The sequence below is a fragment of the Cricetulus griseus genome, unplaced genomic scaffold (assembly GCF_003668045.3).
Source record: "Cricetulus griseus strain 17A/GY unplaced genomic scaffold, alternate assembly CriGri-PICRH-1.0 unplaced_scaffold_46, whole genome shotgun sequence".
In the NCBI taxonomy this organism is placed as follows: Eukaryota; Metazoa; Chordata; class Mammalia; order Rodentia; family Cricetidae; genus Cricetulus; species Cricetulus griseus.
The window spans coordinates 71,188-86,502 of NW_023277208.1; the positions used below are offsets into that span (position 1 = coordinate 71,188).

The 15,315-nt window shown below is 44.0% G+C and overlaps 1 pseudogene; it reads left to right on the top strand.

Annotated features, from left to right (window-relative positions):
* Positions 1 to 653: 653 nt before the first annotated feature.
* Positions 654 to 6,218, top strand: LOC113838029 (annotated as a pseudogene).
* Positions 6,219 to 15,315: the final 9,097 nt, after the last annotated feature.

A 15,315-nucleotide genomic window follows, 5' to 3' on the forward strand; every position in this document is an offset into this window, starting at 1 on the left:
ACTGCCACACCGATTACCAATGTGGCTTAAAAAGATTTCAATAGAGAAACAATTGGGCACAACTTCAAAACAGAATTCCTCTCCTGTCCCAGGATTATAACAAGAACAGCTGTAGGACTAGGCTCTTCCAAGTAGTCCAAGAAGGGGGATAAAATGGCCAGAAAGAATGCAACATAATTATCCTTTTTAAAACACAATGTCAACAAGAGGTACTCATTTACTTATGAAAGGGATGAAAAATGTACACTCAAGGGATCTGGGTCTCTTGCGTCAGGATGTGTGAGATAGGGGATCAGAAATTCATGGTTATCCTTAGTCATTCAATGAGTTTGAGACCAGCTGGTGATACAGAAACCTGGTGTCAGTCTCTGCTCTTCCTCCAGACAGAACCCTTAGAATCAAGGGCTCTGAAGATTAGGAGATGGCAGAGTCAAAGCCTTTTTCACTAAGCCTGAGAAACTGAGTTTAATTAATTTCCATGGTCCACACATTTGTTTTCTTACTTCCACAAATGTCCTTTGGCAGGTTACTGTCCAAATGCATACACAGTGTAGACATGTTACTAACAGGCTTTCAACATGTTTTCCATTTTTACAGACAAGCACTCCTCTTTCCCTTTCCTTTCCATGGAAACCCGGTCCTGCCTCTTGAGAATGGATGACCTGGACTACGATTCCACCTGGGAGGACGAGAGCAAGGAAGGCTTTGAAGACAGCCAGGCGGATGGTAAAGGCCATGAGGACAAGGGCAGCAAGCACAGCAACGCAAAGCAGCCACGGAAAGGTGTGTTCCAGTCCAGGAAGACCCGGTACCGAAACTGGCGAGCTATGCAGGACATGCGAAGGTATCGGCACCACTACCCGGATTTGGCAGATCAAGACTGCAACGGCGACATGACTAACCTGTGCTTCTACAAAAATGAGATCTGCTTCCAGCCAAATGGTCTCTACATTGAGGAAATTCTTCACAACTGGAAAGACAACTATGTCGTCCTTGAAGAGAATCACTCCTATATCCAGTGGCTGTTTCCTCTGAGGGAACCAGGAGTGAACCGGCATGCCAAGCCCCTCACACTCAAGGAGGTAGAGGCATTTAAAAACTCCCAGGAGGTCAAAGAGCGTCTGGTCCGGGCCTATGAACTCATGCTGGGCTTCTATGGGATCCAACTTGAGGACCGGGACACCGGTGCCGTCTGCCGTGCACAGAACTTCCAGCCACGCTTCCAGAACCTCAACAGTCACAGGCACAACAACCTGCGCATTACACGCATCCTCAAGTCGCTGGGAGAGCTGGGCTTAGAGCACTACCAGGCACCGCTGGTCTGCTTCTTCCTGGAGGAGACACTGGTACAGCACCAACTGCCCAGCGTGCGTCAGAGTGTCCTGGACTACTTCATGTTCGCCGTGCTTTGCAGACACCAGCGCCGGGAGCTTGTGTACTTTGCATGGGAGCACTTCAGACCTCGCTGCCAGTTTGTCTGGGGGCCCCATGACAAGCTGCAGAGGTTCAGACCTCATGGTATACCACGGCCACTGATGGTACTAGGACAGGCAGATAAGGATGAGGGCTCCGGGAAGCCCTTCCAAGAGGCTGGCACCCAGGGTCAGACCTATGGATCTGGAAGGGACCTGAGTGGGAGCAGTGGAAAAGCTGAGGATCCCTCATTGCTGAGCACAAAGCCCCAGGAATCGGGAGCCCTGGATGAGGCCCAGGGGGATGAGACTGAGTCACTGAGCTCCAAAGAGAGCAAGAAGAGGAAGCAGAGGAGAAGAGGCAGGAGCAGGTACCAGGGGCGTCAGATGTAGAAAAATCTGCCCTCAACCTTGAGGTGTGTGCCCTCAGCTCTGTCAGCCCAAAACCCAGGGAGGCTGACCAGGCCTGCCCAGTTACCCATGGGGCCAGAGTGGCTGATGGGGTAAGAAGACAGAGGAAGATAGAGAAGAGGGCTGAGGGAGATTGAGTAGCCAGTAACTATCACACTGACCTGCAGGCCTATGCCCCACTTCCTACGACTTCAGAGAGCCCTTTGTTGCCAAGACTAGCATGGAATTTTCTGTGAACAGCTTGCTTTTGTCACCTGAGTGTGGTGATTCTAGCTTGTAACAGTTGAACAACAATTAGAAAGAAATTCCACATAAGGATTAAAGGTGTGTGCTATTGCTCCCTGGCTCAGGGATTTCTTTTTCCAACTAAATTGGCTCAATTTTTGAAATATACAAAATAGGTATATAGTGTTTTTCTAACTTGTCCCTGTCTGTGACCCAAGTTCTGCCAATATGTTTCCTGCTTCCTGGGCTCTGAGATTTTAGATTTGTTAAATGCCTGTGTTACTGTGAATTTTCACACCTAACTTTTTACCACTCACCATTTTTCATTAAATAAAATGGTCTTTGAGTAAAATTTAAAGTGTATCTTACTACTTTGCATTGCAAATCAATGCTTTAAGATACTAGGAGTACTCTGGGTGATGGTGGCAAAGAATCAGGATAAAATTTCACCTTGTACACACTTTTCAAACCAGAAGGCGAATACATATCCAATTTGGACAAATGAAGCAGCTGAAGACCTTGCTAAAGGCAAACTCAATGTTTATAGGTCTCAATACTCAGTGTGTGTGAGAGGCAGGTGGATCAGAATTTCATAGTAACCAGAAGTCATACAATGAGTTTGAGAACTGTCTGAGCTACAGAAACCCCATGTCAAATTCTACCCTCTGAGATACTACAAAATGGTGGGGCAAATTTTGTGAGAATACAAAAATCATTGGAAGATGTTGGTTCTGGGTGATGACATAGCTACAACGGATTACCCTCCAAACATGGGAACCTAACCTGGGTTTTCCGGCCAGCCAGGATAGAAGGGAAATGGAAACACGCACATGTTGCCCTCCTATTTCCCCATGTGGGTGGTAGAATAAGTGTGTCCAGAATACATACACAAAATCTGGAAGGGACCTGAGTGGGAGCAGTGGAAAAGCTGAGGATCCCTCATTGCTGAGCACAAAGCCCCAGGAATCGGGAGCCCTGGATGAGGCCCAGGGGGATGAGACTGAGTCACTGAGCTCCAAAGAGAGCAAGAAGAGGAAGCGGGGAGAAGAGGCAGGAGCAGGTACCAGGGGCGTCAGATGTAGAAAACACTGCCCTCAACCTTGAGGGGTGTGCCCTCTGCTCTGTCAGCGGAAAAACCCAGGGAGGCTAACTAGGCCTGCCCTGTTACCCATGGGACCAGTGTGGCTGATGAGACAAGAAAACGGAGGAAGATGGAGAAGAGGGCTGAGGGTGACTGAGTAGCCAGTAACTATCACACAGACCTGCAGGCCTATGCCCCACTTCCAACGACTTCAGAGAGCCCTGAAGCCCAAAACGATGAGAATGGGCCCTAAGACCCAGAAAGCCAGGTGGGGCCAGAGCAAGGTGCCCCTGGGAGCCTGGTGGACCCTGACCCTGACACTACAGGAATCCCAGGGATGACTCAGAGATGTCGTCAAGGATGGGGTCCTCTGCTGACCCTCAAAGACTTAGAGGGGCATCTAAGTCTCAGGGGAGGGACCTCCTTTTTTAGTCTGTTGCCAAGTGAGTCCTTTCTGAATAAATTATTTACACTTTGAAAAAAAATACAGACAAGTGTTGTGCCATTGAGCACGAGCACCGACAACTCTTCCAGAGGTCCTGAGTTCAATTCCCAGCAACCACATGGTGGCTCACAACCATCCATTATGAGATCTGGTGCCTTCAGATATGCAGATATAATATACATGGAAGCAGAATGTTGTATACATAATATATAAATCTTTAAAAAAATACTTAACAAATCAATAAAAATATTTTAAAAATTAGAAATGATCTTACTTTACATATCAATTCCAGATCACTCTCTCCTCTCCTCCCAGGCTCCCTGTGGAGCCCCCTCATCACATTCCCCATCTACTGCCCAGGGAGGGTGAGGCCTTCGATGAGGGATCAGGAAAATCTATCAAGTCAATTGGGGCAGGACCTTAGTGGTCCCCTGTTTACCAGGCTAAGAGAGTATAGCTCCATGGGAAATGTGCTCCCAAAGTCATTCGTGCAATAGGGATACATCCTGGTTTCACTGCCAAAGGCCCCATAGACTGCCCAGTGCTCCTAGCTGACACTCCTGTTCAGGGGGCCTGGTTTGGTCCTGTTGTTTCCCCAGACTGGGGTGCATGGGTTCCTACTTTCTCAGGTCAGCTGTTTCTGCAGGTTTTCCCAGCATGATCTAGACCCTTTAGTTGATCACTCCTCCCTCTCTGAAACTGGATTCCAGGACTTGGGCTCTGTGCTTACCTGTGGATCTCTGCTTCTCCTTCCATCAGCTAATGGATGAAGGTTCTAGATGGCATGCAGGGCAGTCATCATTCTCATGATAGGGAAAGGGCATTAAAGTTATTCTCTCCCCTATTGATTAGGTTCCTAGTTGGGGTCATTCTTGTGGATCTCTGTACAATTCCCTAGTGCCAGATTTCTCTTTAAACCTCAGTGGCTCCTCTACTGATGTCTCTTTCCTTGCTCTGCTCTATTCCTCTCCCCACACAATCGTCCTCATCCCTCATGTTCTCATCCCTCTCCTCCCCTCCCCTCATTCATTATGCTACCTCCATACCCACTCTCCCCATGTCCCAATTTGCTCAGGAACTCTTGTATTTTCAGCTTCACTGCAGGACCATGCATGACACTTTCATGGTCCTCCTTGTTTCCTTGCTTCTCTGGTGGTATGGAATGTACTCTGGTAAACCTTTGCTCTATATCTAATATCCATATAAGAGTGAATACATACCATGTTTGTCTTTCTGTGACTGGGTTACCTCACTTAGGATTGTTTCAACTAGTTCTATCCCGTTGCCTGCAAGTTTCAAGATTTCATTGAGCTTTTATGCCGAGTAGTACTCCATTGTGTACATGTACCACATTTTCTCATTGCATTCTTCAGCTGAGGGGCATATAGATTGATTCCATGTTCTGCCTTTTGCAAACAATGCTACTATGAACATGGTTGGACATATGTCCTTATTGTATGAATGTGCATTCTTTGGGTATATGCCTAAGAGAGGAATTGCTGAATCTTGAGGTAGACTGATTCTGATTTTCCTAAGAAACCATCATACTGTTTTTCAACATGGTTGTACAATTTGCACTCCCAACAGCAATGGAGGAGTGTTCCTCTTTCTCTACAGAACAGGATCCATCCTTTTGCTGCATACAAGAAACATACATCAACCTTAAAGACAGATACCGCCTCAGAGTTTGGAAAAGATTTTCCAATAAATAAGCTTAGCAGACATCTATACAATGTTTCACCAAAACACAAAAGAACATAGCAGACACAGTGATAGATAAGTAGTCTCAGGTCTGGTCAGAACCAACACCAGCTCCAGGATATCTGTGCTTTTCAGGCCGCACCTTTTGGGGGACTTTACAGATTGTGTTTTGCCCATTTGTTCCTGAACCAGACCTGGATGGAGAATGAGAAAAAGATGTCAGAGAAAGACTTTTATGCCCAGCCTAGCCTACAAGGTCTAGATGATGAATAGAAGGACTGGCTTTGCCTGACACCTGCTCACACACACACATGCAGATAGTTCTAGGAATCCAGATGTCAAAGAGGAGAGATGAGGAGAGGATGAGTGTGTGCTGACATACCTGGGAACAAGAAAACTTCAGTAGAAATTCAGTAGGATTCACTGGGAGAACTGTTAACTTTGCCATGAGATCCCATGGAGCTGTTGCCTAGACCCAGGGTGTACCTGAATTGAATAGAATGTGAGCTCCAGCCTTGGATGCAAATATTTCACAACTGCACAACTGTCCTTAGCTGCCCAAAGCAGCATAGCAGCACTGGGTGTGCAGATTATGGTTAACTATGCAGGGTTTAGAGAAGGGGAGCTGATGGAATAGTGGCTATTCCCGCTTAGGAAGAGAGGGACAAGAGAAAGACCTACATGATCTGCTACCCAGGCTCCCAAATCCTTTGTGCATACATGAAGCATTCCCTGTGCAGGCACTTCAGAGCAATTGGGAAAACATACAGCCACTGAGAGTTTGAAGAAAATAGAGAACCTGGGAAACCATGGCCAGCCGGGCTCCCTTGAGGACCTGAGGATGGAAGAAGACCTGCTTCCATTTTACTGGTTCCCAATGATTGGAGATCAAGCCACTGTGGGGGACCTGGATGCATCCCAATATTTGGCTGCATTGGTGTGACTTGAGTGCACCAGCGACATAGGTTCCTTGTAGGGCCTGGATGCACCTGGAGGCGTGATTACATTGGGTCTCTGGGTGTACTGTCTCGTCTGGGTTACTTGCAGGCTCTTGAGGCCTTTGGAAACCTGGAGGCTAGCTGTGGGAAGGAAACAAACTCAGAATTTACAAGTCCCAGGTCCTCTCTCGGTCCCCTAGTTCCCTCTATATCTAACCAGGGAGTGAAGGCCCTTGAGGCAGGAAAGGCCATGTTATCCCATCACCCTCACCATCTCCATAGGAGATTTAGTGGCCACTCACTCTGGATATCAGCAGGCTCTCCCAACTTGTAGAGTACACTACTGGAAACTGAAGTCTTATTCCAAGGGCCTGGCCGGTACGTGTCTTCTCCATCGAGGTTCCTTGTAGACCCTCTTTCTTTTGTAAGGTGTTCCAGATGGGGTTTCTCTTAATACCAGCTCTGGACTGGCCTGGAACTTGCTTTGCACACTCGGATGGCCACAAATTCATAGAGATCCACCTGGCTCTGCCTTTGATCCACCAGCTTTTATATCCTCTGTGCTGAATACTTTCATATCAAGCTGACACAAGGTGAAGGGCATTTTCTTAATTAGTGATTGATGAGAGAGGGCTGAGCCCATTCTGAGTTATACCACACCTGGGCTGGTGGTCCTACGTTTTGTAAGAAAGCAAGATGAACCAGGTAGAATTGGCCCATGTTTTAAATCTTAGTATTGAGAAGGTACAATGTCTGAGGCATTAGGATCTCTGAGTTTTAGGACAGCTTGGTCTACAGAGAAAGTTCTAGGATAGCCAGGGCCACACAGGCAAACACTATCTTGAAATACCAAACAAAAGAAAAGAAAGAAAAAAAAGCAGGCTGAACAAGCCTTGAGGAAAAAGTCCATATGCAGCATCCACTGGTGGTCTCTATATCAGCTCCTCCCTCCTTGTTCCTGCCCTGTTTGAAATCCTACCCTAACTTCCTTTGAGGGTGAACAGTGATATGGAAACATAAGCCAAATGAACACTCTCATCCCAAAATGGCTTTGGACATTAAATTTAATCCTTGCTATAGAGACTTTAACCAAGACAAGTTGGTACCAGGAATGTGGGCATTGCTATGACCGACATGACCATGTTAGGGAGAAGATTGTGGAAGGATTTTGGAACTTTGGATTAGAAATGCATTGAGTGTTGAGATTTCTATAACCAGTTTTGTGACCGCGGGGAGGGTAAGGATGATGAGAGCAATGAGGAAGATGGAGGCATGGTTTGTGAAGTTCAAGAGGGAAGTTTAAAGATGTGATTTGGACTATTTGTTATTTGGAATGAAGATACTGTGTTTCTGATTAGAGTATCCTGAAGCACCAGTTGTGATTAACAAAACAGCAGAGCACTAACACCAAACACTTGCTTTGCTAGGATGCTCCATGTTAGTCAGCTGCGGTTGAGAAATTAGGAGTGATGAAGAAAAGACCAGCATCATTGAGGTGAAAGCTTGTAGAACTTTCCTAAGAGTCAGCACACAGAAGCTGTGTTCCTGTCGTGGCCAATGTCATACCTTGTGTTGTCAGTTTTTGTAACAAAACCTTTCAATCATGTTTCTTTAAGTAATTTCAAGAGAAATCATTGCCAAATCAAGCGATCCTTTGGTGACATTTGCACTGTGGTCTTCTCTCCCTCCCTGCAATGGGAATTATTTGTTCACTTCTCCCCAGGAAGAGTGTCATATGACACAATCATGAAAAGTCTTCCCTCATGATACAATACTGACTCTTAAAATTTAGGACAACCAAACAACCATCTATTTGGTCATAAGGTCTCAGCAAAAAGGGAATTGATGCCTGAGGACAGATCATCGACCCAGAAAAGAATCTGTTGGAGCCAGTACGCTATTGCAGTAGCTGAATGGGTATTTACACATACATAAAACATAGAATAGAATTTATTTGCACATGTCTGTGATTAATAAAATTCAAAAACTAAAATATAAAATACACAATAAAAGCTACTTGGGAAATGATTTAGTAGTGAAACAAGCTGTAAAACCCCAATTCTGAATGGCAAAAACTAACCAATATGGATAGCCATACTTTAGGGCCAGGTAGAACTCTAGGCAATATGATCAGCAGAAAAACCACCTGTTCCCAACTACTTATATGCAGGTCCTTGAAATCCAAGAGCTTATTCCGGTGGCCTGATTAAGAGGAGCACTCAAGGCCTACAGTTAACAATGCCTGATGCTGGGTTTATGAAAAAAGGCAATAATTATGTGTAGCAAGTTGGAAGCTGGTACAATCAGAAACATGAACCAAAACCAGGATATCAACTGAGTGTCTTCAGTGCTAAGGAGGCACAACCATACGATTACTCCTTATAGATTAATATCTTATACTACCCTCTTTTATTCTTGTGGTTTCTTTTTTCAATTGAGACATAGTCCATCCACCAAGCCTCTACTGCCCTCTATCTGCCTATATAAACCAGGCTCACTCCCAACTCACAGACATCCCTGTCCCCTGCCTCTTCAGTGCAGGGATGGGAAATTTAGGACACATATGCAGGATGGTTACCCAATCTTGACCGGGAAGGGTCTCATCAGCCTTAGACCTTCCTGGGTGTCACTCCTTTTTTCATTGTCATCAAAGCAACTTCTGTTTTATTTTTTCTTACTCCATTTTTTAATTAGAAACAAGATTGTTTTACGTGTCAATCCAAGTTCACTCTCCTGGCTCTGTTGCTCTGTCATGCCAGTCATCTGTGAGAGCTTCTCCTATTTTTCCTGGCTTGGGCCCATGCACTTATCAAAATATTTTTGCAGTAGGAGCTTCTAATACTTGGAATAGGAAATGCGTAGTTTCTTCAGTCTTTCTAGAGGATTCGAGGAACCTTCCTTGACTCCATATGTATGTGTACTCACTCTCCAGAGATTCTGGGGTATCCCTGACACTACAACTCCCAGAGAACCATGAGGAAACTGGGGACTTGTATTCATTGGATGGGCGCCTTGTGGTTGGAGTCCTGTGTACATTAGGGGACTGGGGTACTGGAAGGGATTTGTTAGCATTGATGGCCCTGGGGACTCTTGGGGACCTAGGTACCTCACAGGGTGTGGCTACAATGGAAGAGTTGATTGTTTTGAGGTTGCTTCAGCAACTAGGGTACTTTGAGACATTTGCAGATTTTGCTGCATTGCAGGCATTTGATGCCTTTGGATACTTGATTGCATTGGGTTTCCTGTAGGAACTAGGGAACATTGTAATATTTGGTTCCTTGATGCATTTGTAAGGACTGAATGACTTGGTAAGGTTAATTGAATAGCGGTTTCTGTAGGAAATAGGAGACTCTGAGATATTTGTTGAAATTTTTTGCCTGTGGTTGTTGGGTCCCAGCTCCCAATGGTGTCTCTGTGAGTTTCCTGTCAGCCAATAGCCACAGGTGCATCCTGTTCTCTAGTCCTGGCTTACAGCCCTGGCCTCGCCCCACTACACCTGGGGAAACACAAGCTCTCCTTCCACGAGCTGTTACAGCTGTTACACGTGCTGTAAGTGTATATAAGGCTGCTGTCTCCCTGGGAAAAGGTCAGAGGAATAAAATTGGAGACACACACAGCACAAGCAGCCAGAAGTCTCTGCTTTTAACTAAATCTCCAGGTTTTTGCCTGGACTCGCACTTTGTCATGGCATTGGCACCACAATTGGAGGTGCAACTGAGTTTTGTGCAGGTGAGAAAGGGGACCTGAGAGGTCGCCCTCAGAAGACTGGTGCCAGCAGTGAGGTTTATGAGGTGGATGGTGCCTCAGTTCCTGAGGTAGTTGGATAGGAAGTGGAGAAGTTTGCTGTCTCCAAAAGAAAACTGCAGTTAGTGGAGTTGTTCTGAAAAGTGGAAATAATAGAAAACATTGGAAATGAAAAGTAACGTTTTAAAAAGGAATTGAAAAGTGAAAGATACAGATTCTGGATAAGGTATGCTATTGTGCTGTCTTTAAATTGTTCAATTGCTAATAAAAGAGCAAAAGCTGCTCACAGTTGACTATTAATGCTGCTTTTTTATTTTTTATTTTTTGGTTTTTCGAGGCAGGGTTTCTCTGTGTAGCTTTGGAGCCTATCCTGTCATTGGATCTGGAGACGAGGCTGGCTACTCCCGAGTGCTGGGATTAAATGCAAATGCGTGTGCCACCAATCCCAGGTGAATGCTGCTGAATTAATCCAAATCATATATTTTTAAAATGCTTTGACTTCTAAATTTAAATACAAGTGTGGGTTACTTGGGAAAAGAATTTCTGCTTTTGTTTCCACAGAAAATGAAAAAGCTGTGGATTCCTTCCAAACTAATAGGGTTTGGTGACTGGAGACCCTCTAAGCAGTGTCCCAGGTGATCCAGCATCTAAAACAGCGGGGACAAGGCAGCCTTACAGACCTTTCAGGCCAGGATTTCTGGGTTTTCTTAGCATCCCCATGGTTTCCAGTGCCCCTAACAGCAGGAAGTAGTTTAGAGGGAACGATGCCTGCCTTCCCAAATATTGTTTATGAATGTTATCATTTACAAGGGGTTTTTGTCATACATGGTAATGACAAGGAATGTTTTCCAGATGACGAAGAGAAGTGAGTAAACCTTGACGGTAAAAATTGTATATAATTAGAGATACGAGACAGAATTATCAGTCCGATGAATGTATATTTACTTAGCTATATTTAATAACCAGGAGAGCTGAAGTAAAGCAGAAGCCAATACAGAAGAGTTTAGAGTTTAAAAGTTTTGAAAAGATCCTTTCCTAACACAGAAGCCTCCACTGCAGCTGTATCAGAGATGCCGCTTGGCTTCAGGAAACAAAGGTGGAAGCGTGGATATGTGCAGGACAGCAGGAAATCTCTGCCTCTGAACTGGTTAGCAATGTAATAGAGACCAGAGAACTCCGCACCTACTGAGGAGTGGCTAGAAAAAAGAATATACAGGGCAGAATGATTGAGATGAGTGTGAAGAGAGAGTTGTTAAGTATCAGGATGAAGATTCTTCACCTCTATCATTTTAAATTAGAAAAACAGAAGCAAAACCTAGTGGTAAAATTGAAAGATTTAGTGGAATCACTCTCACAGGAGGTAAGAAATTTGCAGTTTTCCTCAGATCAGAGAAAAAGCAGAATTTGCAGAGCAGTCAGATCACAGGTGAGAAGAATAAAGCCCCAAACCTTCCTGTTTCTTATGAGATGCTCGCCGAGGAAGGGCAATACAAAGACACAGATCAGCAGTTAGATCTTGAGATGGCGGTGTATATGCAGATTGGCAAAGCTGCCAAGAGAACTTGGTACCAGCTTCCAGATGCTAGGACACAGACCAAAGCCTTTAGAAAGAGCAGACAGGGACCTAGTGAGTTATTTCAGAATTGTGTCTCTAGACTAAGGCAGGCATCATCCAGGATAACGGCAGATACAGGTGTTGAACATTTGATTCTGAAACAGCTAGCTTCTGAGAATGCTAATACAGTATTCCAGGTGCACAAAGACCTTACAGAAAGAAAAGTGACATTGAGTTTATTAAGATTGGTCCACTTAATGGGTTGACCGGAACTTCAGTTGATAATGTTATTCCTACAGAGAAAGCAAGGCATAGGGAAGAAAAATGTACAAAACCTTCTAAAGTTTGATTTGGATGTGGTCAGACAGGGCCTCAGGTCAGACAATGTCCCAACAGAGGAGGAAATAGGGTACGAGGTTTTGCCCAAGATACAGGAGAGGAAAGCAGCCACAGATGATCAACAGCGAGCCACAGAGGAAAAGGCAAGTTAGGTCTTTGTGTGGCTTGGGTACCAAGGTAAATGTAGCCTTGTAAAAAGAGTTTGGCAATGACCTTCCTGCTTCTACTTTGTGGAACAGTTTAAGGAGCACTGGTATTAACTTGTCTTTGAATTTCTGTAATTCTGCACTGAAGCCATCAGCCCTGAGCTTTATTGCTTGAGAGACTTTGGATGACTGCTTCTATTTCACTAGGAGTTGTATGTCTATTTAAATTATTTATCTATTCTTGATTTAATTTTGGTAAGTGATACCTATCCAGGAAATTGTCCATTTCCTTAAATTTTCTCATTTTGTGGAGTACTGGTTTTCAAAGGATGATTCTCTGGATGTCCTCATTATCCATTGTTATGTTCCGTTTTTCATTTCTGATTTTGTTAATTAGCATGCTCTCTCTCTGCCTTTTGGTTAGTTTGTATAAGGATTTGTCTATCTTACTGATTTTTCTCCAAGAACTCTTTGTTCCATTGATTATTTGATTTGTTTTCTTTGTTTCTACTTTGTTGATTGCAGCCCTCAACTTGATTATTTCCAGGTGTCTACTCCTCCAGGCTGAGTTTCATTCATTTTGTTTTAGAGCTTTCAGTTGTGCTGTTAATTCTCTAGTGTGACTATTCTCCAGGATCTTTATGTGGGCACTTAGTGCGATGAACTTTCCTCTTAGCACTGCTTTCAAACTGTCCCATAAGTTTGGGTATGTTGTGTTTTCATTCTCATTGAATTCTCTGAAGTCTTTAATTTATTTCTTCCTTGACCCAGGAATGGTGCAATTGCCCATTGTTCAATTTCTGAGTGTGTAAGGTTTCTACAATTTGTGTTCCTGAATGCTGGTTTTAAGCAGTGGTTGTCTGCTAATCTACACTAGGGTTATTCCAATGTTTTTGTATCTGTTCAGATTAGCCTTAATGCCAAGTATGTAGTTGATTTTAGAATAGGTTCCATGTAGTGCTGAGAAGATAGTACATCCTTTTGTGTATAGATGGAATGTTCTATGTAGGTCTGCTAAACCCTATTGGGTCATGACTTTTGTTCATTTGTTTGTTAAATTACTGTCAGGTAGTCCTGTCCAGTGGTGAGAGTGGGTGTAGAAGACTCCCAGTATAACTGTGTGAGTTCTTATATGTGATTTATGTTTTAGTATTGTTTCTCTACTTAATGTTAGTGCCTTTGTAGTGGATGTACATATGTTGGTAATTGAGACTTCACTTTGATATTTCCTGTGATGAATAAGAAATAACCTTTTTAGTGTCTTTTAATTTTAGTGTGAATTCTTTCCTTGTTAGATATTAAGATAGGTACACCAGCATGCTTCTTGGGGCTGTTTGCTTGGAAAACTGATTCTCAACCCTTACTCTGATATCCTCTGTTTTGAAGGTGAGGAGATATTCTTGTATGCAGCGAAGGTTGGATTCTATCTTCAGTTCCATTCTGTTAGCCTGTGGCTTTTTACAGTTAAGACCTTAGGTACTGAGGGATATTAATGACCATTGATTGTTGATATTTTTGTAATTGTTTTTGGTGGGGGTATTGCATGTGAGTTTTCCCCTATTTCTGACTTTTGGGAAAGAGTGAATATCTATTGCCTATGTTCCTGTGAGTGTAGTTAACCTGCTTGGGTTGGAGTTTTCTTTCTAGAACTTTCTGTAGGGCTGGATTTCTGCATATGTATTATGTAAATCTGCCATTGTCATGCAATATCTTCTTTCTCCATCCATAGAGACTGATAGATGTTGCTGTATACAGTAGTCTGTGCTGGGATCCATGGTCTCTTCTTTGTAAAACATCTATCCAGGACCTCCTGGCTTTCAGGATTTCCATGGAGAACTCAGTGTAATTCTCATAGGTCTGCCTTTATATAACATGACTTTTTCCTTTGCTGCTCTTTTTTGTTTTTTTTATTAAATTCTTTAATTACTAATATTTACATATCCATCACCCCAATCCCTACCCCTCCCATCCTCCCATGTCTCCAACTCCACCACCAAGCCATCCCCCTAATGCTCCCCAGGCATAGTGGGTCCCTCCACCAGGGACCTTTAAAATCTGCCCTATCATTTGGGGGAAAGCCTATGCCCTCATTGCAGGACCTGGGCTGCATTAGTATCGCCCCCATAGGGAATGGGCTCCTAAAGTACATTTGTAGTCTAGGGTTAAAGACTGGCTCCACTGTTAGAGGTCCCATAGACTGTCTGGGCTCCTAGATGGCACCCACTTTCAGAGAACTTGTTTTGGTCCAATGCTGTTTCCCTACATTTATGACCAGGGTATCCATGTTCTCACTAGGTCAGGTCAACGGTTTCTGCGGATTTCTGCAGCACTGTCGTGGCTCCTCTACGCATCCCTCCTCCCTCTTCCCAACTGGATTCCAGGAGTATGGCTCACTGCTATTTTGTGAGTGCCAGTTTCTGCTTTGATCAGCTACTGGATGAAGGCCTTAGGAATGGCAACAAAGGTAGACATCAATCTCATTATAAGGGAAGGGCATCAATGGCATCTTCTCCAATAGTGCTTGGATTCTTAGTTGGGGTCATCCCTGTGGGTCCCCTAACATTTCCCCTGTGCTAGACTCTCTCCATATCTGTACTGTCTCCCTCTATCAAGGCATCTCCTTTCTTGCCTCCTCTATTCCTCCCCTGTCTCAGTTCTCTTGTTCTCCTCCCTCATCCCCTTCTTCTCTTCCTACCTCCTTCCTGCCCAACCCCCACTGCTCCCACTTTGTTCATGGGTTCTTGGGCCTTCTTCCAGGGACTATGCAATCTTCTCCTGGGGTCCTACTTGTTTCCTAGCTCCTCTGGCAGTGTGGATTGAAGACGGGTAATCCTTTGCTATATGTCTAAAAATCATAAAACGTACCATGTTTTAAATTTTGTGACTGGGTTACCTCACTTAGGATGGTCTCTTCCAGTTCCATCCATTTGCCTGTGAATTTCAAGATTCCATTGTTTTGTTCTAATGAGTAGTACTCCAGTATGTAAATGTGGAACATTTTCTCTATCCATTCTTCAGTTGAGGGGCATCTAGGTTATGGCTATTACAAACAATGCTGCTATGAACATAGTTGAACATCTTTCCTCATTTTAGGAATGTGAATTCTTTAGGTATATCCCCAAGAGAAGAATTGCTGGATCTTGAGGTTGACTGATTCCCATTTTCCTGAGAAATCTCAATATTGTTTTCCAAAGTGGTTGTACAAGTTTGCATTCCCACCAGCAATGGAGAAATGTTCCTCTTTCTCCACATTCTCTCCAGCATAAACTGTCATTGATTTGTAGCCATCTGATAGGAGTAAGATGGTATCTCAGAGTG